Source organism: Oncorhynchus mykiss, chromosome 13, assembly GCF_057628025.1.
Source record: "Oncorhynchus mykiss isolate SJ-2025 chromosome 13, ASM5762802v1, whole genome shotgun sequence".
Classification (NCBI taxonomy): Eukaryota; Metazoa; Chordata; class Actinopteri; order Salmoniformes; family Salmonidae; genus Oncorhynchus; species Oncorhynchus mykiss.
This window is the reverse complement of record NC_143034.1, coordinates 65,138,329-65,162,870: the sequence shown is the minus strand read 5'-3', so window position 1 is coordinate 65,162,870 and position 24,542 is coordinate 65,138,329. Positions and strand designations below refer to the sequence as shown.

The following is a 24,542-nucleotide window of genomic DNA, read 5'->3' as shown; positions in this document are numbered from 1 at the left end:
TGCCTGTCAATGTGTGTGTGTGTGTGTGTGTGTGTGTGTGTGTGTGTGTGTGTGTGTGTGTGTGTGTGTGTGTGTCTGTGAGAGAGAGAGAGAGAGAGAGAGAGAGAGAGAGAGAGAGAGAGAGAGAGAGAGAAGAGAGGTATCGCAGGGGAGAGAAACAGTGAATGAGGGAAAAAAGAGGTAGTAAAAGAAGAGAGAGAAAGAGAGAGAATACAGGTCTCAATCAGTAGAGGTAGAGTGAGATAGATGCTATGTGGGCTCTAAGGTAGATTACCCAGATGATGAGACTGCATCACAACCCTCGTCAACAGTAGTGGACTACAGTGCCTTGCAAAAGTATCCTATTTTGTTGCATTACAGCCTGTAATTTAAATGGATTTTTATTTGGATTTCATGTAATGGACATACACAAAATAGTCAGAGTTGGTGAAGTGAAATGAAAAAAATAACTTGTAAAAAAGGATCTGGTGCAACCAATTACCTTCAGAAGTCACATAATTAGTTAAATAAAGTCCACCTGTGTGCAATCTAAGTGTCACATGATCTGTAACATGATCTCAGTATATATACACCTGTTCTGAAAGACCCCAGAGTCTGCAACACCACTAAGCAAGGGGCACCACCAAGCAAGCAGCACCATGAAGACCAAGGAGCGCTCCAAACAGGTCAGGGACAAAGTTGTGGAGAAGGACAGATCAGGTGCCACGGAGCACCATTAAATCCATTATAAAAAAAATGGAAAAATATGGCACCACAACAAACCTGCCAAGAGAGAGCAACCCACCAAAACTCACGGACCAGGCAAGGAGGGCATTAATCAGAGAGGTAAGAAAGAGACAAAAGATAACCCTGAAGGAGCTGCAAAGCTCCACAGCGGAGATTGGAGTATCTGTCCATAGGACCACTTTAAGCTGTACACTCCACAGAGCTGGGCTTTACGGAGGAGTGGCCAGAAAAAAAATCCATTGCTTAAAGAAAAAATAAGCAAACATGTTTGGTGTTCGCCAAAAGGCATGTAGGAGACTCCCCAAACATCTGGAAGAAGGTACTCTGGTCAGATTTAGCTTTTTGCCATCAAGGAAAACACTATATCTGGCGCAAACCCCGAGAACACCATCCCCACAGTGAAGCATGGTGGTGGCAGTATCATGTTGTGAGGATGTTTTTCATCAGCAGGGAAACTGGTCAGAAATGAAGGAATGAAGGATGGTGCTAAATACAAGGAAAATCTTGAAGGAAACCTGTTTCAGTCTTCCAGAGATTTGAGACTAGGACCTTCCAGCAGGACAATGACCCTAAGAATATTGCTAAAGCAACACTTGAGTGGTTTAAGGGGAAACATTTAAATGTCTTGGAATGGCCTAGTCAAAGCCCAGACCTCAATCCAATTGAGAATATTTGATATGACTTCAAGATCCATCCAACTTGAAGGAGCTGGAGCAGTTTTGCCTTGAAGAATGGGCAAAAATCCCAGTGGCTAGCTGTGCCAAGCTTATAGAGACATAACCCAAGAGACTTGCAGCTGTAATTGCTGCAATAGGTGTCTCTACAAAGTATTGACTTTGGGGGGTGAATAGTTATGCAAGCTCAAGTTTCCTGTTTTTTATTTTTTTTATTTTGCATCGTCAAAGTGATAGACATGTTGTGTAAATCAAATGATACAAGGCAACAAAATAGGAAACATGCCAAGGGGGTGAATACTTTCGCAAGCCATTGTATATAGGGAACACACAAACACACACAATCTCTCTCCTAGACACAAATGCAGGATCAGAATCTGGGGTAAAAGTGAACAAACAGGCGGAGGTGTATAGACCAGTGTTACGATGAACAGGGTGGAAAGTGGCTCAGCATGGCAGGGTATGGCGCGGTGTGATGTGGTGTGTGTCTGTATGTGTGTGTGTGTTTGTCTGTGTGTGTATGTTTGTCACCCTGGTACCCGGTCATCTGCTCCACTGGAGCAGCAGAGGTGCTTTGATCAGGCTCTGCCTCCGCTGTGACATCCCTGCTGGGTGGAGACAGACACATGCATGCACGAACGAACGCACGCACGCACGCATGCACACACACATACATACAAATACACACACACGCAAGCACACACATACAGAACCAGTCAAAGGTTTGGACACACTTACTCATTCAAGTATTTTTCTTTCTTTTTTAAAAACTATTTTCTACATTGTAGAATAGTAGTGAAGACATCAACACTATGAAATAACAAATATGGACTCATGTAGTAACCAAAAAAGTGTTAAACAAATTAAAATATGTTTTAGATTTTAGATTCTTCAAAGTAGCCACCCTTTGCCTTGATAACAGCTTTGCACACGCTTGGCATTCTCTCAACCAGCTTCACCTGGTATGCTTTTCCAACATTCTTGAAGGAGTTCCCACATATGCTGAACACTTGTTGGCTGCTTTTCCTTCACTCTGCAGTCCAACTCATCCCAAACCATCTCAATTGGGTTGAGGTCGGGTGATTGTGGAGGACATTTCATCTGATGCAGCATTCCATCACTCACTTTCTTGGTCAAATAGCCCTTACGCAGCCTAGAGGTGTGTTGGATCATTGTCCTGTTGAAAAACATATGATAGTCCCACTAAGCGGGCTCCCGAGTGGCGCAGCAGTCTAGAGCACTGCATCTCAGTGCTTGAGGCGTCACTGAATCAAATCAAATCAAACTTTATTTGTTACATGCACCGAATACAAGAAGTGTAGACCTTACCGTGAAATTCTTCCTTACAAGCCCTTAACTAAAAAGTAACACAGTAACGAGGCTATATTATTATTTACCTTTATTTAACGAGGCAAGTCAGTTAAGAACAAATTACTTATTTTCAATGACAGCCTAGGAATAGTGGGTTAACTGCCTTGTTCAGGCGCAGAACAGCAGATTTTTACCTTGTCAGCTCAGGGATTCAATCTTGCAACCCATCGGTTACAAGTCCAACACTCTAACCACTAGGCTACCTGCCGCCCTGTGTACAGGGGGCACCAGTACCGAGTAAGTGTGCGGGGGTACAGGTTAGAAGTAATTTGCACATGTAGATGGGGTGAAGTGACTATGCAAATGTCATGATGCTGGCCTGGGGTAGGTTTATGACAGTCATAAATACCTCTCCCCCCTTTTTTCCTCTCTCTACCCTACTGATGTGACTATTGAAAATCCCTTGGTTAATTAACATAGAGATTCTGGGAACATGAGAAGGTGGGGGGAATTGAACCATATTTTGGTAATCCAACCAGTTCAACATATGCGTTGGTACTTAATGAATATCACACAACAACGTTACTACAACGTATCCAATTTACCACCAGAAGCATTCTTCCGAGGACAGGAAGATCTCTGTTGGCCAACACGACCTGCATCTACGACCAACCTACTGAAGCGCAGCTCAGAGTAAATATTTATTGCATTTTCCTTTTCCAAATGGGCGGTAATGTAGAATGCATAAGATTCTGTATTTACGATAGAATAGCTGCCTACGGCCTGATAGAGACATCGCTTCTTCCTTTGTTCTTCAGTCTTCCCGCTCTTTCACTCAAACCCAGCCCCCTTTTCTTTGTGTAACCAGCTGTCATATCTGTTCCGTCCGCTAGGGACGTTTTCCTTTATGGCATAATTTGTAATCAAGGAATGATTAATTCTGTGTATATGTAATTCTGTGTGATTAGTTAGGTATTTAGTAAATAAATAATTAAACCCAATTTTGTATTGCTGATTCAACTCGTTAGCCAGGGTTTGTGAAGATAACCAAGAATTTATAACTTTCAGATGAGACTGAAATAAGGTGACGATTAATATTGACTGCTATTGATGTAAAATATTACTAGGTCTTTAAGAGTTTATTCGGAAGATAACTGCTCTATAAATATTCTTTCGTGGTGCCCCGACTTTCTAGTTAATTACATTTACATGATTAGCTCAATCAGGTAATATTAATTACAGAGAAAGGATTTTATAGAATAGCATGTCATATCACTTAATCCGGCATAGTTAACAATGCGTAGATAATAAACAACAAGTAGCAGCAGTGTAAAAACAAATGGAGGGAGGATCAATGTAATAGTTCGGTGGCCATTTGATAAATTGTTTAGCAGTCTTATGGCTTGGGGATAGAAGCTGTTAAGGAAGAATTTGCGCTCCGGTACCGCTTGCCGTGTGATAGCAGAGAAAACAAGTCTATGACTTGGGTGACTGGAGTCTTTGACAATTTTATGGGCTTTCCTCTGACAGTGCCTATTATATAGGTCCTGGATGGCAGAAATCTTGGCCCCAATGATGTACTGGGCCGTACGCACTACCCTCTGTAGCACCTTATGGTCAGATGCCGAGCAGTTGCCATACCAGGCGGTGATGCAACCGGTCAGGATGCTCTCGATGGTGCAGCTATAGAACTTTATGAGGATCTGGGGACCCATGCCAAATATTTTCAGTCTCCTGAGGAGAAAAAGGTTTTGTCTTGCCCTCTTCACGACTGTCTTGGTGTGTTTGGACTATGATAGATCGTTGGTGATGTGGACACCAAGGAATTTGAAACTCTCGACCCGCTCCACTACAGCCTGTTCTCTGATCTCCTCCCTATAGGCTGTTTCATCGTTGTCGGGGTTCAGGCCTACCAGTCTTGTGTGGTCAGCAAACGTAATGACGGTGTTGGAGTCCTGTTTGACCACACAGTGGTGGGTGAACAGGAGGGGACTAAGTACACACCCCTGAGGGGCCCCAGTTTTGAGGATCAGCGGGGCTGACATGTTGTTGCCTACCCTTACCACCTTACCCTTGCCTACCCTTGCCTACCCTTACCACCATCAGGAAGTCCAGGATCCAGTTGCAGAGGGAGGTGTTTAGTCCCAGGTTCCTTAGCTTAGTGATGAGCTTCGTGGGAACTATGGTGTTGAACACTGAGCTGTAGTCAATGAACAGAATACTCACGTAGGTCTTCCTTTTGTCCAGGTGGGAAAGGGCAGTGTGGCGTTTGATTGAGAACGCGTCATCTGTGGATCTGTTGGGGTGTATGTGAATTGGAGTGGGTCTAGGGTATCCGGGAGGATGCTGTTGATGTGAGCCATGACCAGCCTTTCAAAGCACTTCATGGCTACCGACGTGAGTGCTACGGGGCGGTAATCATTTAGGCAGGTTACCTTCGCTTCCTTAGGCACAAGGACTATGGTGGTCTGCACCGAAACATATAGGTATTACAGACTCAGTCACGGAGAGGTTGAAAATGTCAGTGAAGACTCTTGCCAGTTGGTCCGTGCATCCTTTGAGTACACGTCCTGGTAATCCATCTGGCCCTGCGGCTTTGTGAATGTTGACCTGTTTAAAGGGCTTGCTCACATCGGCTACCGAGAGCGTTATCACACAGTCATCCAAAACAACTGGTGCTCTCGTGCATGCTTCAGTGTTGCTTGCCTCGAAGCGGGCATAAAATGCATTTAGCTCATCTTGTAGGCTCACGTCAATGGGCAGCTCGCGTCTGGGTTTCCCTTTGTAGTCCTTAATAGTTTTCAAGTCCTGCCACATCTGACGAGCGTCAGAGCCGGTGTAGTAGGATTCAATCTTAATCCTGTATTGACGCTTTGCTTGTTTGATGAATTGTTTGATGGCATAACGGGATTTCTTATAGGCGTCCGGGTTAGTGTCCCACTCCTTGAAAGCGGCAGCTCTAGCCCTTAGCTCGGTGCAGATGTTGCCTGTAATCCATGGCTTTCATAACTTTTAACAAGACACACCTGTTAATTGAAATGTATTCCAGGTGACTACCTCATGAAGCTGGTTGAGAGAATGCCAAGAGTGTGCAAAGCTGTCATCAAGGCAAAGAGTGGCTACTTTGAATAATCCCAAATATAAATATATTTTGATTTGTTTAACACCTTTTTGGTTACTTGATGATTCCATATGTGTTATTTCATAGTTTTGATGTCTTCACTATTATTCTACAATGTAGAAAATAGTACAAATAAAGAAAACCCTTGAATGAGTAGGTTTGTCCAAACTTTTGAGTTGTACTGTATGTGTGTGTGTGTGTGTGTGTGTGTGTGTGTGTGTGTGTGTGTGTGTGTGTTATGTCAACTCTCCTCTCCTTGTACGTTCCACCCCATATTTCTCTTCTGCTTTGTGTGTGTGTGTGTGTGTGTGTGTGTGTTATGTCAACTCTCCTCTCCTTGTACGTTCCACCCCATATTTCTCTTCTGCTTTGTGTGTGTGTGTGTGTGTGCGTGTGTGTGTGCCAGACCAACTCTGTTTCTTCCACTGCCGCAGGGAGTGTGTGGATTATTCTCTTCCACGACATACCACCGTGTCTCACCCAACCGTCACCTTTTCACACACACACACACACACACACACACACACACACACACACACACACACACACACACACACACACACACACACACACACACACACACACACACACACACACACACACAAACCAGGTCTAAGAGCTTTCCTTGGTCCAGTCTGGAAGTGTGTGACAGCATTATTCAGGAGCTCAGGCTCTCAGTCTTTCTGAAGTGGGTCTAAAGCAGTGTGTGTGTGCCTTTGTGTCTGTGTCTGTTTGTCTGTATGTGGTTGTGTCTGTGTGTCTGTGTGTGTGTGTGTGTATGTGTGTAGTTCAAGGTTGCATCACTCTGCTCTAGCGAGAGAGAGGGAAGAAGAGAGAGAATGATAAAATAGAGACGGAGAGAGAGAAAAGTTTTGAAGTTGAAAATGTCAAATTTCAAAGTGTTTAAGGTTAAGTTTAGACATTATGTCTGAAATCTTATGGTTAGGCATTAACTCTGAATGATTAAGGTAAGGGTTAATATTTAAGATAGGCTTGAAACAAACATTTACTTTCTTTTGCTGGACATGCAACCTTTGGGAACAGCTAAACTGAAACCTACTTGAAGGGAACAGCGCTCACTGTTGCCCCTGGTGGCCAGTTTCCACATCATCTCCTGACGTCCTCAGACATGGATGGACGTTGAATACTGACTTGTATCACGGGAGACCTGGCTTGTATGTAAGCCTGTGTGCAGGGGTGTGACTTTGCATACTGTATATGTGTGTGTGAGCCCCTGTAGGGCTGCACTGGTTTTGTCCATACTGGAGCATCAGTATATTCTGGTGTTTTTCTAGACAGCAGTGCCTCCAGGCTCTTCCCAGAAGGTGCCCTTGATATCCTGATCTCTCTCTCTCTCTCTCTCTCTCTCTCTCTCTCTCTCTCTCTCCCTTTCTATCCCATTCCCTCTCTCTTTCCCTCTTCCCCTCTCTCTCGCTCTCTTGCTCTTTCGTTCTATTCATGCCAGCTTGGCTCTCTCCTTGCTTATCAACAGCACCACTGTTACCTCAGGAACAGACAGGGGTATTTGGCACATGGAAAGCCATCCGTACCCATTACGCGTCCCAAATGAAACCCTATATAGTGCACTACTTTTGACCAGGGCCCTTATGTAGGGAATAGGGTGTCATTTGGGACACAGGTTCAGACTGGCTGACACTAAAAGCTTTTTCAGTCATTAATACACTGATAGTATATATGAAATTAGAGCAGGGAAGGTGAGGAGAGAGGGAGAGGGTGGTATAGAGGGGGAAGGGAGAGCAGGGAAGGTGAGGAGAGAGGGAGAGGGTGGTAGAGAGGGGGAAGGGAGAGCAGGGTCGGTGAGGAGAGAGGGAGATGGTGGGAGAGAGGGGGAAGGGAGAGCAGGGTCGGTGAGGAGAGTGGGGGAAGGGAGAGCAGGATCGGTGAAGAGAGAGGGGCGGAGGGAGGGGAGAGCAGGGTCGGTGAGGAGAGAGGGAGAGGATGGGAGAGAGGGGGAAGGGAGAGACGGTGACGAGAGGGCGGATGCAGGGAGGGGAAAGGAAGGGAAGGAGGATGGGGGAAGATGGGGGAGAGAGTGAGAGAATGAAAGAGATACAGGGAGACAGGAGAGAAAAAGCGGAGGAGAGGAGAGGAGAAGACAGGCAGTTCTGGTATAAATTTCTTCCAGCTAATTCACCTAGAGAAATTAAAATGACACAGGTAGCAGGGCTCAGTGGCATTATCACTACCAACCCCATTCAGACCCTGTTTGGCTCTACTTGAACCACGCTGGGAGGAAATGTGTGTGTATGTTTGTGTGTATGTATGTGTGTATTTGTGTGTGTTTATGTGTGTGTATGTGTGGCGTACACATACGTGTGTATCACCACTGTATGTAAGCACAAAATGCTATTAGACCCTACCAGTACCAGTCAGAGCTTACCCTCTCTTGGGCTCTGGGTGGAAGGATCCAACTATAGGCCAACGCTACCACTAGCACTAACACTAAGCTAACGCTAACACTAACATTGACACGAAAGCTAACGCTAACGCTAACACTAACACGAAAGCTAACACTAACACTAAAGCTAATGCTAACACTAACACTAAAGCTAACACTAACACTGAAGCTAATACTAAAGCTAACACTAAAGCTAACACTGACACTAAAACTAACACTGACTCTAAAGCTAACACTAAAGCTAACATTAAAGCTAGCCTTCACAGCAGAGAAACCCTACAAAGCACCTGCCATCCTGCATTGGGGGAGACAGAAAGTGAAATAGATGGACAGAGTAAGAGGAAGAGATAAGAATGGATAGACAGGAAGAGAGGAGAGGTGAGATCATTGGGCTGTGTCTGAGATGGAGGGAAATAAGGAGAAATAGAGGGAAAGAGGGACAGAAATAGATAGATGAAGAGATGAAAAGTAGAACGGGAGAGATGAGGGCTCTCTCAGATGGTGGGAAAGATGGAAGGGAGGAGAGAGAGGAACAGAAAACAGGATAGACAGACAAAAGGGGGAAAAAGGAGAAGAGAGAACAAAACACTGTATCTGAGATGAGGGAAAGCACAAGAGAGAAAGGAGGAGAGGAGAGAGAGATAGACCATAAGGCTGAGTCTCAGGTGGAGGTGCTGTGAGACCTGTCAGGTGACACAACTGCTGTCAGTCACAAACTGTTTGCGTGATGCCCAGGGAGTTTATCACTCTGGGAGAGGAAGAGGAAGTTAAAAGGATGCTGTGCACTCTTTAATTCTTCTTCATTTTCTTCCTCCTCTTCCTCTCTCTCTCTATCTCTCTCCTTCTCTTCTTCTCTCCCTCCTTGTGCTCATCTGTCTGTAGTCTCCAGACTCCATGTGGTGCAGTGTGGCATTGTGTGTGTGTGTGTGTGTGTGTGTGTGTGTGTGTGTGTGTGTGTGTGTGTGTGTGTGTGTGTGTGTGTGTGTGTGTGTGTGTGTGTGTGTGTGGACAGGGATGGCTGAGTGTGAATGTGGCCGTGGAACTCTGCCAAGCCTGGCAGAGGGGAGGGGGAGTCGCTAGTCTTTGTTCTTTGTTGATGAAAAGAGGAATTGAATCCCTCTCTCCCTCCCTCTCTTATCTCCCTCCCTCTCCATCTCCCTCTTTCTCTTCTTCTCTCTCTCCATCTCCCTCGCTGACCCCCCCCCCCCCCTCTCTCCTTATTTCACTCCACTAAGGCCCACATAACTCTGCTCTACCTAATTAAACTTTAATCTCCAATAGTGCACAAATGACCTGCCATGCAATGGACTGTAGCCTCCTTGGATAGAGGAGTGGATATGGACAGAAGGTTAGAGGGATGGGGGGGTGGGGGTGGATATGGACAGAAGAATAGAGGGATAGGGGGTGGATTGAAGGTCACACTCTCCTGGCAGGAAGAACATCTCCTCTCCTCCCCCCTCTCTCTCCCTCTCTTTCCGTCTCTGTCTCTCTAATCAGTCTTTCTGTGTGTAGAGGACCCAGGAGCAGTTGTGGATGTGTGTAAATGGATCAGTCAGCTGAAGCCTCTGTCTCAGCCAGTGAACGTCCTCCTCACCTGGTTGTAAGCACACACACATACACACTCACACTCACACACACACACTCACACTCACACTCACACACATACAGAGATCCCTGCACATTCCTCTCCTCTGCTTGGCCTGTTTCCCACCTCACACACACAGCCTGTTCTAGGACAACACTTTCAGCCATTTTGAACCATGCAGAGGATGGAGGGCGTATCCACAGAAATATGGTGTGTGTGTGCTTGTGTGTGATGTGACTAATCAAGCAGATCTAATGATAATCACCTTTAATCACTCTGTCTCCAGTGTCCAGTGTGTGTGTGCTTGTGTGTGTGTGTGTGTGTGTGTGTGTGTGTGTGTGTGTGTGTGTGTGTGTGTGTGTGTGTGTGTGTTAATGTGTGTGTGTGTTAATGTGTATGTGTCTGGCCAGACTATGAAGGTGAGTCATGGCGAGAGCGTGTCCGTGTCACACAGTCTGTTGCCACAGTGATAGAGGCTGTATGTTTCCATTCCTCTGTGACGTCAGCTAGCTGTCACCAGTGAGGACAGACAACAAAAACACAATGTGCGGAATGAAAGGTAGGAACATTATACACAAATACAACCAGAGGAAGGATTTCATTGACTCCTTTATAGTGCCTCTGATGTGGCGACAAGACAAGAGCAGAACTATTATACCCTGGTCTGTGTTGGTCTTCATAGAAGTTGGACGATGCTGCGTTTGTTTTGATCTAAATGTTGTTTTCTTACAGTGTTACACAGAGTGGAGGTGTGTCTACATCTAACTGTAGACTGTCCAAGGTAAGGGGTGTGTCTACATCTAACTGTAGACTGTCCAAGGTAAGGGTGTGTGTCTACATCTAACTGCAGAATGTCCAAGGTAAGGGGGTGTGTCTACATCTAACTGTAGACTGTCCAAGGTAAGGGTGTGTGTCTACATCTAACTGTAGACTGTCCAAGGTAAGGGGGTGTGTCTACATCTAACTGTAGACTGTCCAAGGTAAGGGGGTGTGTCTACATCTAACTGTAGACTGTCCAAGGTAAGGGTGTGTGTCTACATCTAACTGCAGAATGTCCAAGGTAAGGGGGTGTGTCTACATCTAACTGTAGACTGTCCAAGGTAAGGGTGTATGTCTACATCTAACTGTAGACTGTCCAAGGTAAGGGTGTATGTCTACATCTAACTGTAGACTGTCCACGGTAAGGGTGTGTGTCTACATCTAACTGTAGACTGTCCACGGTAAGGGTGTGTGTCTACATCTAACTGTAGACTGTCCAAGGTAAGAGTATGTGTCTACATCTAACTGCAGAATGTCCAAGGTAAAGGGGTGTGTCTACATCTAACTGCAGAATGTCCAAGGTAAGGGGATGTGTCTTCATGACCTCTAGTGGGTTAGGAGGTGTGTCTTCATGACCTCTAGTGGGTTAGGAGGTGTGTCTTCATGACCTCTAGTGGGTTAGGAGGTGTGTCTTCATGACCTCTAGAGGGTTAGGAGGTGTCTTCATGACCTCTACTGGGTTAGGAGGTGTGTCTTCATGACCTCTAGTGGGTTAGGAGGTGTGTCTTCATGACCTCTAGAGGGTTAGGAGGTGTCTTCATGACCTCTAGTGGGTTAGGAGGTGTCTTCATGACCTCTAGAGGGTTAGGAGGTGTCTTCATGACCTCTAGAGGGTTAGGAGGTGTCTTCATGACCTCTAGTGGGTTAGGAGGTGTCTTCATGACCTCTAGTGGGTTAGGAGGTGTGTTCATGATCTCTAGTGGGTCAGGAGGTGTGTCTTCATGACCTCTAGTGGGTGTTGGAGGTGTGTCTTCATCCCTGCCACACACACAATGCCTGACATCACTGTCAACACACACACACACGCACACACACACACACACACACACACACACACACACACACACACACACACACACACACACACACACACACACACACACACACACACACATAATGCCTGACTAGAAGGGTGGGTGTTGGGGGATGTGCCTGTCATCCCTGACTAGAAGGGTGGGTGTTGGGGGATGTGCCTGTCATCCCTGACTAGAAGGGTGGGTGTTGGGGGATGTGCCTGTCATCCCTGACTAGAAGGGTGGGTGTTGGGGGATGTGCCTGTCATCTCTGACTAGAAGGGTGGGTGTTGGGGGATGTGCCAGTTGTACATGACTGGACAGAGTCAGGGATTTGGGGGTTGGTGTGGGTGGGGGTGGGGGGTGGCGAGGAGATGTTCCTATGTGTGATTTCTCAGGACTGGACAGTGGGCCAGTGGGTTGAGGGATGTGGGTAGCATGTCTGGCTGGGCACCTGGTCAGGTGTTTAGGAGTGTGGGGGGCTGGCAAGGGGGTGCAGTGCCCATTTGTGCATGTTTGACTGATTGGGTAGGGGTACAGGGGCATTGGAGGAGCTGAGGCTTATACAGGCCCTTCCTACAAAAATTCACTGGGCACACACTGTGTGTGTGTGTGTGTGTGTGTGTGTGTGTGTGTGTGTGTGTGTGTGTGTGTGTGTGTGTGTGTGTGTGTGTGTCTGGGATATCAGCTCTTGGGCCTGAGGCTCCCTAAGGCTGCTGCCTCGACACTACCTGTCTGTCTGAATGTGTCACTGATTGTCCCTGAGTGAAAGCAAGTGAACGAGAGAGAGAGAGAAAGAGGAGAGAGAATGAGAAAGAGAGAGAAAGAGAAAGAGGAGTGAGAACGAGAAAGAGAGAGAGAGGAAGAGAAAGAGAGAGAGAGAGAAAGAGAGAGAGAGAGAGAGAAAGAGAGAGAACGAGAAAGAGAAAGAGAAAGAGAGAATGAGAAAGAGAAAGAGAACGAGAAAGAGAGAGAGAGAGAGGGAGAGAGAAAGAGGAGAGAGAATGAGAAAGAGAGAGAAAGAGAAAGAGGAGTGAGAATGAAAAAGAGAGAGAGAAAGAGAAAGAGAAAGAAAAAGAGAAAGAGAGAGAAAGAGAGAGAAAGAGAAAGAGAGAGAGAGAGAGAGAGAGAGAGAGAGAGAGAACGAGAAAGAGAAAGAGAGAGAGAAAGAGAAAGAGAACGAGAGAGAGAGAGAGAGAGAGAGAGAGAGAGAGAGAGAGAGAGAGCGAGAGAGAGTCTGTTGCCTGCAGTTATGTCAAGTGTCACTAGTCTCCTGAGCTACACAGTAGTACAGTGAGGAACTTGGATTGTGTTTGAGGCTTCTATACCTTCTTGATCTCAATATACCTCATGAGCAACGGTGGCTGAAAATGGAAGTTGTTCACTAACAATTAAGATCTGGCTGCAGGGTCTTGTTCAGAAGGGGAGAAAATGTTTTTAAAAGGAGTGAAACGGAGCGGCAATACCTGGACTGGTCCAATAAGAACACAGCTTTTTGTCATTTGTTGCGAAATGTATTGCTATGATTTTCCTTACTGAACACCACCCAGGCTAGCACGTGCAATCTTAGTAGTTCTTGTTTTCAGTCTATAGTGCTGTTGTACTCTGGTGCTGAACTATAGCCTGGTTAAACCAGACTGAACGATGTGCTCACACCATTTTAAGTGTGGTTTAACCAGGCTAACAGAGCTGTGGCACCAGTCCATTGGTCTATGGTCTTTCATGAACCACAACGCTAACATGAAGCTAACCCTCACACACCTCCCGAGCCTCCATGGCTGTCGTGTGCTTTCTGGGAATACATACATACATTATGATTATCTAGTGTCACAGAAGCAGCACAAATACAATCCATCAAGCATGTGCACGCTTAAGCAGGTAACATCTCCTGTCATTAAGCTCTTTTCTGTGAGATGCTGGCAGTGGCAGTAGTGTGTGAATGTGTGTGTGTGTGTCAGGGCACCAACAAGCTCTCACTCATAAGTTTAGGCATTCATTCTCCTGCAACAGGTTGATCAAATTACGATCCTACAGTTTCATATGATCTTGTAGAAACACACGTAAACACACATTCAGCACAGTAGAACAATATATAGAAACACACATTAACACACATTCAGCACAGTAGAACAATATATAGAAACACACATTAACACACATTCAGCACAGTAGAACAATATATAGAAACACACATTAACACACATTCAGCACAGTAGAACAATATATAGAAACACACGTAAACACACATTCAGCACAGTAGAACAATATATAGAAACACACATTAACACACATTCAGCACAGTAGAACAATATATAGAAACACACATTAACACACATTCAGCACAGTAGAACAATATATAGAATCACACGTAAACACACATTCAGCACAGTAGAACAATATATAGAAACACACATTAACACACATTCAGCACAGTAGAACAATATATAGAAACACACATTAACACACATTCAGCACAGTAGAACAATATATAGAAACACACATTAACACACATTCAGCACAGTAGAACAATATATAGAAACACACATTAACACACATTCAGCACAGTAGAACAATATATAGAAACACACGTAAACACACATTCAGCACAGTAGAACAATATATGGCAGCTAGAAATCAAACCTGGATGCTCTTCAGAGACAGATGGGAGGGGTTGATGGTAGCTGAAGGCTAGGACTAAAAACAAACAGAAGATATCTAATGTAAACTGTACTGTGTTTGTAAAATGTATGTAGTATGTACAGTCGTGGCCAAAAGTTTTGAAAATGACACAAATATTAATTTTCACCAAGTCTGCTGCCTCAGTTTGTATGATGCCAATTTGCACATACTCCAGAATGTTATGAAGAGTGATCATATGAATTACAATTAATTGCAAAGTCCCTCTTTGCCATGCAAATTAACTGAATCCCCCAAAAACATTTTCACTGCATTTCAGCCCTGCCACAAAAGGACCAGCAGACATCATGTCAGTGATTCTCTCGTTAACACAGGTGTGAGTGTTGACGAGGACAAGGCTGGAGATCACTCTGTCATGCTGATTGAGTTTGAATAACAGACTGGAAGCTTCAAAAGGAGGGTGGTGCTTGGAATCATTGTTCTTCCTCTGTCAAACATGGTTACCTGCAAGGAAACACGTGCCGTCATCATTGCTTTGCACAAAAAGGCTTTAACAGACAAGGAAATTGCTGCCAGTAAGATTGCACCTAAATCAACCATTTATCGGATCATCAAGAACTTCAAGGAGAGCGGTTCAATTGTTGTGAAGAAGGCTTCAGGGCGCCCAAGAAAGTCCAGCAAGCACCAGGACCATCTCCTAAAGTTGATTCAGCTGCGGGATCGGGGCACCACCAGTACAGAGCTTGCTCAGGAATGGCAGCAGGCAGGTATGAGTGCATCTGCACGCACAGTGAGGCAAATACTTTTGGAGGATGGCCTGGTGTCAAGAAGGGCAGAAAAGAAGCCACTTCTTTCCAAGAAAAACATCAAGGACAGACTGATATTCTGCAAAAGGTACAGGGATTGGACTGCTGAGGACTGGGGTAAAGTCATTTTCTCTGATGAATCCCCTTTCCGATTGTTTGGGGCATCCGGAAAAAAGCTTGTCCTGAGAAGACAAGATGAACGCTACCATCCGTCCTGTGTCATGCCAACAGTAAAGCATCCTGAGACCATTCATGTGTGGGGTTGCTTCTCAGCCAAGGGAGTGGGCTCACTCACAATTTTGCCTAAGAACACAGCCATGAATAAAGAATGGTACCAACACATCCTCCGAGAGCAACTTCTCCCAACCATCCAGGAACAGTTTGATGACGAACAATGCCTTTTCCAGCATCATGGAGCACCTTGCCATAAGGCAAAAGGGGAACAAAACCTCGATATTTTGGGTCCATGGCCAGGAAACTCCCCAGACCTTAATCCCATTGAGAACTTGTGGGCAATCCTCAAGAGGCGGGTGGACAAACAAAACCCCACAAATTCTGACAAACTCCAAGCATTGATTATGCAAGAATGGGCTGCCATCAGTCAGGATGTGGCCCAGAAGTTAATTGACAGCATCCCAGGGCAGATTGCAGAGGTCTTGAAAAAGAAGAGTCAACACTGCAAATGTTGACTCTTTACATCAACTTCATGTAATTGTCAATAAAAGCCTGCTTGTAATTATACTTCAGTATTCCATAATAACATCTGACAAAAAATATCTAAAGACACTGAGGCAGCAAACTTTGTGAAAATTAATATTTGTGTCGTTCTCAAAACTTTTGGCCACGACTGTGTAACCTGCAAGTGGAAGCCTAAGAGTTGTTGACCATTAGTTTACTCCAAAATAATAAAGAAGGAAAATATAATTTGTTTACTCCAGTTAGGGGAGGGGTGGTAGTTAGGGGGAAAATATAATTTGTTTACTCCAGTTAGGGGAGGGGTGGTAGTTAGGGAGAAAATATAATTTGTTTACTCCAGTTAGGGGAGGGGTGGTAGTTAGGGGGAAATATAATTTGTTTACTCCAGTTAGGGGAGGGGTGGTAGTTAGGGAGAAAATATAATTTGTTTACTCCAGTTAGGGGAGGGGTGGTAGTTAGGGGGAAATACAATTTGTTTACTCCAGTTAGGGGAGGGGTGGTAGAGTTAGGGGGAAAATATAATTTGTTTACCCCAGTTAGGGGAGGGGTGGTAGTTAGGGAGAAAATATAATTTGTTTACTCCAGTTAGGGGAGGGGTGGTAGTTAGGGGGAAAATATTATTTGTTTACTCCAGTTAGGGGAGGGGTGGTAGTTAGGGGGGAAATGTAATTTGTTTACTCCAGTTAGGGGAGGGGTGGTAGTTAGGGAGAAAATATAATTTGTTTACTCCAGTTAGGATAGGGGTGGTAGTTAGGGGGGAAATATAATTTGTTTACTCCAGTTAGGGGAGGGGTGGTAGTTAGGGGGGAAATATAATTTGTTTACTCCAGTTAGGGGAGGGGTGGTAGTTAGGGAGAAAATATAATTTGTTTACTCCAGTTAGGGGAGGGGTGGTAGTTAGGGGGGAAATATAATTTGTTTACTCCAGTTAGGGGAGGGGTGGTAGTTAGGGGGGAAATATAATTTGTTTACTCCAGTTAGGGGAGGGGTGGTAGTTAGGGAGAAAATATAATTTGTTTACTCCAGTTAGGGGAGGGGTGGTAGTTAGGGAGAAAATGTAATTTGTTTACTCCAGTTAGGGGAGGGGTGGTAGAGTTAGGGGGAAAATATAATTTGTTTACTCCAGTTAGGGGAGGGGTGGTAGTTAGGGGGGAAATATAATTTGTTTACTCCAGTTAGGGGAGGGGTGGTAGTTAGGGGGGAAATATAATTTGTTTACTCCAGTTAGGGGAGGGGTGGTAGTTAGGTAGAAAATATAATTTGTTTACTCCAGTTAGGGGAGGGGTGGTAGAGTTAGGGGGAAAATATAATTTGTTCACTCCAGTTAGGGGAGGGGTGGTAGTTAGGGAGAAAATATAATTTGTTTACTCCAGTTAGGGGAGGGGTGGTAGTTAGGGGGAAAATATAATTTGTTTACTCCAGTTAGGGGAGGGGTGGTAGTTAGGGAGAAAATATAATTTGTTTACTCCAGTTAGGGGAGGGGTGGTAGTTAGGGGGAAATACAATTTGTTTACTCCAGTTAGGGGAGGGGTGGTAGAGTTAGGGGGAAAATATAATTTGTTTACTCCAGTTAGGGGAGGGGTGGTAGTTAGGGAGAAAATATAATTTGTTTACTCCAGTTAGGGGAGGGGTGGTAGTTAGGGGGAAAATATAATTTGTTTACTCCAGTTAGGGGAGGGGTGGTAGTTAGGGAGAAAATATAATTTGTTTACTCCAGTTAGGGGAGGGGTGGTAGTTAGGGGGAAATACAATTTGTTTACTCCAGTTAGGGGAGGGGTGGTAGAGTTAGGGGGAAAATATAATTTGTTTACCCCAGTTAGGGGAGGGGTGGTAGTTAGGGAGAAAATATAATTTGTTTACTCCAGTTAGGGGAGGGGTGGTAGTTAGGGAGAAAATATAATTTGTTTACTCCAGTTAGGGTAGGGGTGGTAGTTAGGGAGAAAATATAATTTGTTTACTCCAGTTAGGGGAGGGGTGGTAGTTAGGGAGAAAATATAATTTGTTTACTCCAGTTAGGGGAGGGGTGGTAGTTAGGGGGAAAATATAATTTGTTTACTCCGGTTAGGGGAGGGGTGGTAGTTAGGGGGAAAATATAATTTGTTTACTCCAGTTAGGGGAGGGGTGGTAGTTAGGGGGGAAATATAATTTGTTTACTCCAGTTAGGGGAGGGGTGGTAGTTAGGTAGAAAATATAATTTGTTTACTCCAGTTAGGGGAGGGGTGGTAGAGTTAGGGGGAAAATATAATTTGTTTACTCCAGTTAGGGGAGGGGTGGTAGTTAGGGAGAAAATATAATTTGTTTACTCCAGTTAGGGGAGGGGTGGTAGTTAGGGGGAAAATATAATTTGTTTACTCCAGTTAGGGGAGGGGTGGTAGTTAGGGGGGCAATATAATTTGTTTACTCCAGTTAGGGGAGGGGTGGTAGTTAGGGGGAAAATGTAATTTGTTTACTCCAGTTAGGAGAGGGGTGGTAGTTAGGGGGGAAATATGATGTGTTTACTCCAGTTAGGGGAGGGGTGGTAGTTAGGGGGAAAATATAATTTGTTTACTCCAGTTAGGGGAGGGGTGGTAGTTAGGGGGGAAATATGATTTGTTTACTCCAGTTAGGGGAGGGGTGGTAGTTAGGGAGAAAATATAATTTGTTTACTCCAGTTAGGGGAGGGGTGGTAGTTAGGGGGGAAATATAATTTGTTTACTCCAGTTAGGGGAGGGGTGGTAGTTAGGGAGAAAATATAATTTGTTTACTCCAGTTAGGATAGGGGTGGTAGTTAGGGGGGAAATATAATTTGTTTACTCCAGTTAGGGGAGGGGTGGTAGTTAGGGGGGAAATGTAATTTGTTTACTCCAGTTAGGGGAGGGGTGGTAGTTAGGGAGAAAATATAATTTGTTTACTCCAGTTAGGGGAGGGGTGGTAGTTAGGGGGGAAATATAATTTGTTTACTCCAGTTAGGGGAGGGGTGGTAGAGTTAGGGGGAAAATATAATTTGTTTACTCCAGTTAGGGGAGGGGTGGTAGTTAGGGGGGAAATATAATTTGTTTACTCCAGTTAGGGGAGGGGTGGTAGTTAGGGGGGAAATATAATTTGTTTACTACAGTTAGGGGAGGGGTGGTAGTTAGGTAGAAAATATAATTTGTTTACTCCAGTTAGGGGAGGGGTGGTAGAGTTAGGGGGAAAATATAATTTGTTTACTCCAGTTAGGGGAGGGGTGGTAGTTAGGGAGAAAATATAATTTGTTTACTCCAGTTAGGGGAGGGGTGGTAGTTAGGGGGAAAATATAATTTGTTTACTCCAGTTAGGGGAGGGGTGGTAGTTAGGGAGAAAATATAATTTGTTTACTCCAGTTAGGGGAGGGGTGGTAGTTAGGGGGAAATACAATTTGTTTACTCCAGTTAGGGGAGGGGTGGTAGAGTTAGGGGGAAAATATAATTTGTTTACCCCAGTTAGGGGAGGGGTGGTAGTTAGGGAGAAAATATAATTTGTTTACTCCAGTTAGGGGAGGGGTGGTAGTTAGGGAGAAAATATAATTTGTTTACTCCAGTTAGGGGAGGGGTGGTAGTTAGGGGGAAAATATAATTTGTTTACTCCAGTTAGGGGAGGGGTGGTAGTTAGGGAGAAAATATAATTTGTTTACTCCAGTTAGGGGAGGGGTGGTAGTTAGGGAGAAAATATAATTTGTTTACTCCGGTTAGGGGAGGGGTGGTAGTTAGGGGGAAAATATAATTTGTTTACTCCAGTTAGGGGAGGGGTGGTAGTTAGGGGGGAAATATAATTTGTTTACTCCAGTTAGGGGAGGGGTGGTAGTTAGGTAGAAAATATAATTTGTTTACTCCAGTTAGGGGAGGGGTGGTAGAGTTAGGGGGAAAATATAATTTGTTTACTCCAGTTAGGGGAGGGGTGGTAGTTAGGGAGAAAATATAATTTGTTTACTCCAGTTAGGGGAGGGGTGGTAGTTAGGGGGAAAATATTATTTGTTTACTCCAGTTAGGGGAGGGGTGGTAGTTAGGGAGAAAATATAATTTGTTTACTCCAGTTAGGGGAGGGGTGGTAGTTAGGGGGGAAATATAATTTGTTTACTCCAGTTAGGGGAGGGGTGGTAGTTAGGGGGGCAATATAATTTGTTTACTCCAGTTAGGGGAGGGGTGGTAGTTAGGGAGAAAATATAATTTGTTTACTCCAGTTAGGGGAGGGGTGGTAGTTAAGGGGAAAATATAATTTGTTTACTCCAGTTAGAGGAGGGGTGGTAGTTAGGGAGAAAATATAATTTGTTTACTCCAGTTAGGGGAGGGGTGGTAGTTAGGCGGGAAATATAATTTGTTTACTCCAGTTAGGGGAGGGGTGGTAGTTAGGGGGGAAATATAATTTGTTTACTCCAGTTAGGGGAGGGGTGGTAGTTAGGGGGGCAATATAATTTGTTTACTCCAGTTAGGGGAGGGGTGGTAGTTAGGGAGAAAATATAATTAGTTTACTCCAGTTAGGGGAGGGGTGGTAGTTAGGGAGAAAATAAATTTGTTTGCTCCAGTTAGGGGAGGGGTGGTAGTTAAGGGGAAAATATAATTTGTTTACTCCAGTTAGGGGAGGGGTGGTAGTTAGGGGGGAAATATAATATGTTTACTCCAGTTAGGGGAGGGGTGGTAGTTAGGGAGAAAATATAATTTGTTTACTCCAGTTAGGGGAGGGGTGGTAGTTAGGGAGAAAATATAATTTGTTTACTCCAGTTAGGGGAGGGGTGGTAGTTAGGGGGAAATACAATTTGTTTGCTCCAGTTAGGGGAGGGGTGGTAGAGTTAGGGGGAAAATATAATTTGTTTACCCCAGTTAGGGGAGGGGTGGTAGTTAGGGAGAAAATATAATTTGTTTACTCCAGTTAGGGGAGGGGTGGTAGTTCGGGAGAAAATATAATTTGTTTACTCCAGTTAGGGGAGGGGTGGTAGTTAGGGAGAAAATATAATTTGTTTACTCCAGTTAGGGGAGGGGTGGTAGTTAGGGAGAAAATATAATTTGTTTACTCCAGTTAGGGGAGGGGTGGTAGTTAGGGAGAAAATATAATTTGTTTACTCCAGTTAGGGGAGGGGTGGTAGTTAGGCGGGAAATATAATTTGTTTACTCCAGTTAGGGTAGGGGTGGTAGTTAGGGGGGAAATATAATTTGTTTACTCCAGTTAGGGGAGGGGTGGTAGTTAGGGGGGCAATATAATTTGTTTACTCCAGTTAGGGGAGGGGTGGTAGTTAGGGAGAAAATATAATTAGTTTACTCCAGTTAGGGGAGGGGTGGTAGTTAGGGAGAAAATAAATTTGTTTACTCCAGTTAGGGGAGGGGTGGTAGTTAAGGGGAAAATATAATTTGTTTACTCCAGTTAGGGGAGGGGTGGTAGTTAGGGGGGAAATATAATATGTTTACTCCAGTTAGGGGAGGGGTGGTAGTTAGGGAGAAAATATAATTTGTTTACTCCAGTTAGGGGAGGGGTGGTAGTTAGGGAGAAAATATAATTTGTTTACTCCAGTTAGGGGAGGGGTGGTAGTTAGGGGGGAAATATAATTTGTTTACTCCAGTTAGGGGAGGGGTGGTAGTTAGGAAGAAAATATAATTTGTTTACTCCAGTTATGGGAGGGGTGGTAGTTAGGAGAGAAATATAATTTGTTTACTCCAGTTAGGGGAGGGGTGGTAGTTAGCGGGGAAATATAATTTGTTTACTCCAGTTAGGGGAGGGGTGGTAGTTAGGGGGGAAATATAATTTGTTTACTCCAGTTAGGGGAGGGGTGGTAGTTAGGGGGGAAATATAATTTGTTTACTCCAGTTAGGGGAGGGGTGGTAGTTAGGTAGAAAATATAATTTGTTTACTCCAGTTAGGGGAGGGGTGGTAGAGTTAGGGGGAAAATATAATTTGTTTACTCCAGTTAGGGGAGGGGTGGTAGTTAGAGAGAAAATATAATTTGTTTACTCCAGTTAGGGGAGGGGTGGTAGTTAGGGGGAAAATATAATTTGTTTACTCCAGTTAGGGGAGGGGTGGTAGTTAGGGAGAAAATATAATTTGTTTACTCCAGTTAGGGGAGGGGTGGTAGTTAGGGGGAAATACAATTTGTTTACTCCAGTTAGGGGAGGGGTGGTAGTTAGGGGGAAATACAATTTGTTTACTCCAGTTAGGGGAGGGGTGGTAGAGTTAGGGGGAAAATATAATTTGTTTACCCCAGTTAGGGGAGGGGTGGTAGTTAGGGAGAAAATATAATTTGTTTACTCCAGTTAGGGGAGGGGTGGTAGTTAGGGAGAAAATATAATTTGTTTACTCCAGTTAGGGGAGGGGTGGTAGTTAGGGAGAAAATATAATTAGTTTACTCCAGTTAGGGGAGGGGTGGTAGTTAGGGAGAAAATATAATTTGTTTACTCCAGTTAGGGGAGGGGTGGTAGTTAGGGGGAAAATATAATTTGTTTACTCCGGTTAGGGGAGGGGTGGTAGTTAGGGGGAAAATATAATTTGTTTACTCCAGTTAGGGGAGGGGTGGTAGTTAGGGGGGAAATATAATTTGTTTACTACAGTTAGGGGAGGGGTGGTAGTTAGGGGGGAAATATAATATGTTTACTCCAGTTAGGGGAGGGGTGGTAGTTAGGGAGAAAATATAATTTGTTTACTCCAGTTAGGGGAGGGGTGGTAGTTAGGGAGAAAATATAATTTGTTTACTCCAGTTAGGGGAGGGGTGGTAGTTAGGGGGGAAATATAATTTGTTTACTCCAGTTAGGGGAGGGGTGGTAGTTAGGAAGAAAATATAATTTGTTTACTCCAGTTAGGGGAGGGGTGGTAGTTAGGGGGAAATACAATTTGTTTACTCCAGTTAGGGGAGGGGTGGTAGAGTTAGGGGGAAAATATAATTTGTTTACCCCAGTTAGGGGAGGGGTGGTAGTTAGGGAGAAAATATAATTTGTTTACTCCAGTTAGGGGAGGGGTGGTAGTTAGGGAGAAAATATAATTTGTTTACTCCAGTTAGGGGAGGGGTGGTAGTTAGGGAGAAAATATAATTAGTTTACTCCAGTTAGGGGAGGGGTGGTAGTTAGGGAGAAAATATAATTTGTTTACTCCAGTTAGGGGAGGGGTGGTAGTTAGGGGGAAAATATAATTTGTTTACTCCGGTTAGGGGAGGGGTGGTAGTTAGGGGGAAAATATAATTTGTTTACTCCAGTTAGGGGAGGGGTGGTAGTTAGGGGGGAAATATAATTTGTTTACTACAGTTAGGGGAGGGGTGGTAGTTAGGGGGGAAATATAATATGTTTACTCCAGTTAGGGGAGGGGTGGTAGTTAGGGAGAAAATATAATTTGTTTACTCCAGTTAGGGGAGGGGTGGTAGTTAGGGAGAAAATATAATTTGTTTACTCCAGTTAGGGGAGGGGTGGTAGTTAGGGGGGAAATATAATTTGTTTACTCCAGTTAGGGGAGGGGTGGTAGTTAGGAAGAAAATATAATTTGTTTACTCCAGTTAGGGGAGGGGTGGTAGTTAGGGAGAAAATATAATTTGTTTACTCCGGTTAGGGGAGGGGTGGTAGTTAGGGGGAAAATATAATTTGTTTACTCCAGTTAGGGGAGGGGTGGTAGTTAGGGGGGAAATATAATTTGTTTACTCCAGTTAGGGGAGGGGTGGTAGTTAGGTAGAAAATATAATTTGTTTACTCCAGTTAGGGGAGGGGTGGTAGAGTTAGGGGGAAAATATAATTTGTTTACTCCAGTTAGGGGAGGGGTGGTAGTTAGGGAGAAAATATAATTTGTTTACTCCAGTTAGGGGAGGGGTGGTAGTTAGGGGGAAAATATAATTTGTTTACTCCAGTTAGGGGAGGGGTGGTAGTTAGGGAGAAAATATAATTTGTTTACTCCAGTTAGGGGAGGGGTGGTAGTTAGGGGGGAAATATAATTTGTTTACTCCAGTTAGGGGAGGGGTGGTAGTTAGGGGGGCAATATAATTTGTTTACTCCAGTTAGGGGAGGGGTGGTAGTTAGGGAGAAAATATAATTTGTTTACTCCAGTTAGGGGAGGGGTGGTAGTTAAGGGGAAAATATAATTTGTTTACTCCAGTTAGAGGAGGGGTGGTAGTTAGGGAGAAAATATAATTTGTTTACTCCAGTTAGGGGAGGGGTGGTAGTTAGGGAGAAAATATCATTAGTTTACTCCAGTTAGGGGAGGGGTGGTAGTTAGGGAGAAAATAAATTTGTTTACTCCAGTTAGGGGAGGGGTGGTAGTTAAGGGGAAAATATAATTTGTTTACTCCAGTTAGGGGAGGGGTGGTAGTTAGGGGGGAAATATAATATGTTTACTCCAGTTAGGGGAGGGGTGGTAGTTAGGGAGAAAATATAATTTGTTTACTCCAGTTAGGGGAGGGGTGGTAGTTAGGGAGAAAATATAATTTGTTTACTCCAGTTAGGGGAGGGGTGGTAGTTAGGGGGAAATACAATTTGTTTACTCCAGTTAGGGGAGGGGTGGTAGAGTTAGGGGGAAAATATAATTTGTTTACCCCAGTTAGGGGAGGGGTGGTAGTTAGGGAGAAAATATAATTTGTTTACTCCAGTTAGGGGAGGGGTGGTAGTTAGGGAGAAAATATAATTTGTTTACTCCAGTTAGGGGAGGGGTGGTAGTTAGGGAGAAAATATAATTTGTTTACTCCAGTTAGGGGAGGGGTGGTAGTTAGGGAGAAAATATAATTTGTTTACTCCAGTTAGGGGAGGGGTGGTAGTTAGGGGGGAAATATAATATGTTTACTC

At 44.3% G+C, this 24,542-nt stretch overlaps 1 protein-coding gene across 2 annotated transcripts in view; it reads right to left on the bottom strand.

Moving 5' to 3' along the window:
- LOC118938331 (retinoic acid-induced protein 1) overlaps nucleotides 1-24,542 on the bottom strand; it is a 235,966-nt gene that overhangs the window by 39,603 nt on the left and 171,821 nt on the right. The gene's annotated exons all lie outside the window — the stretch shown is intronic.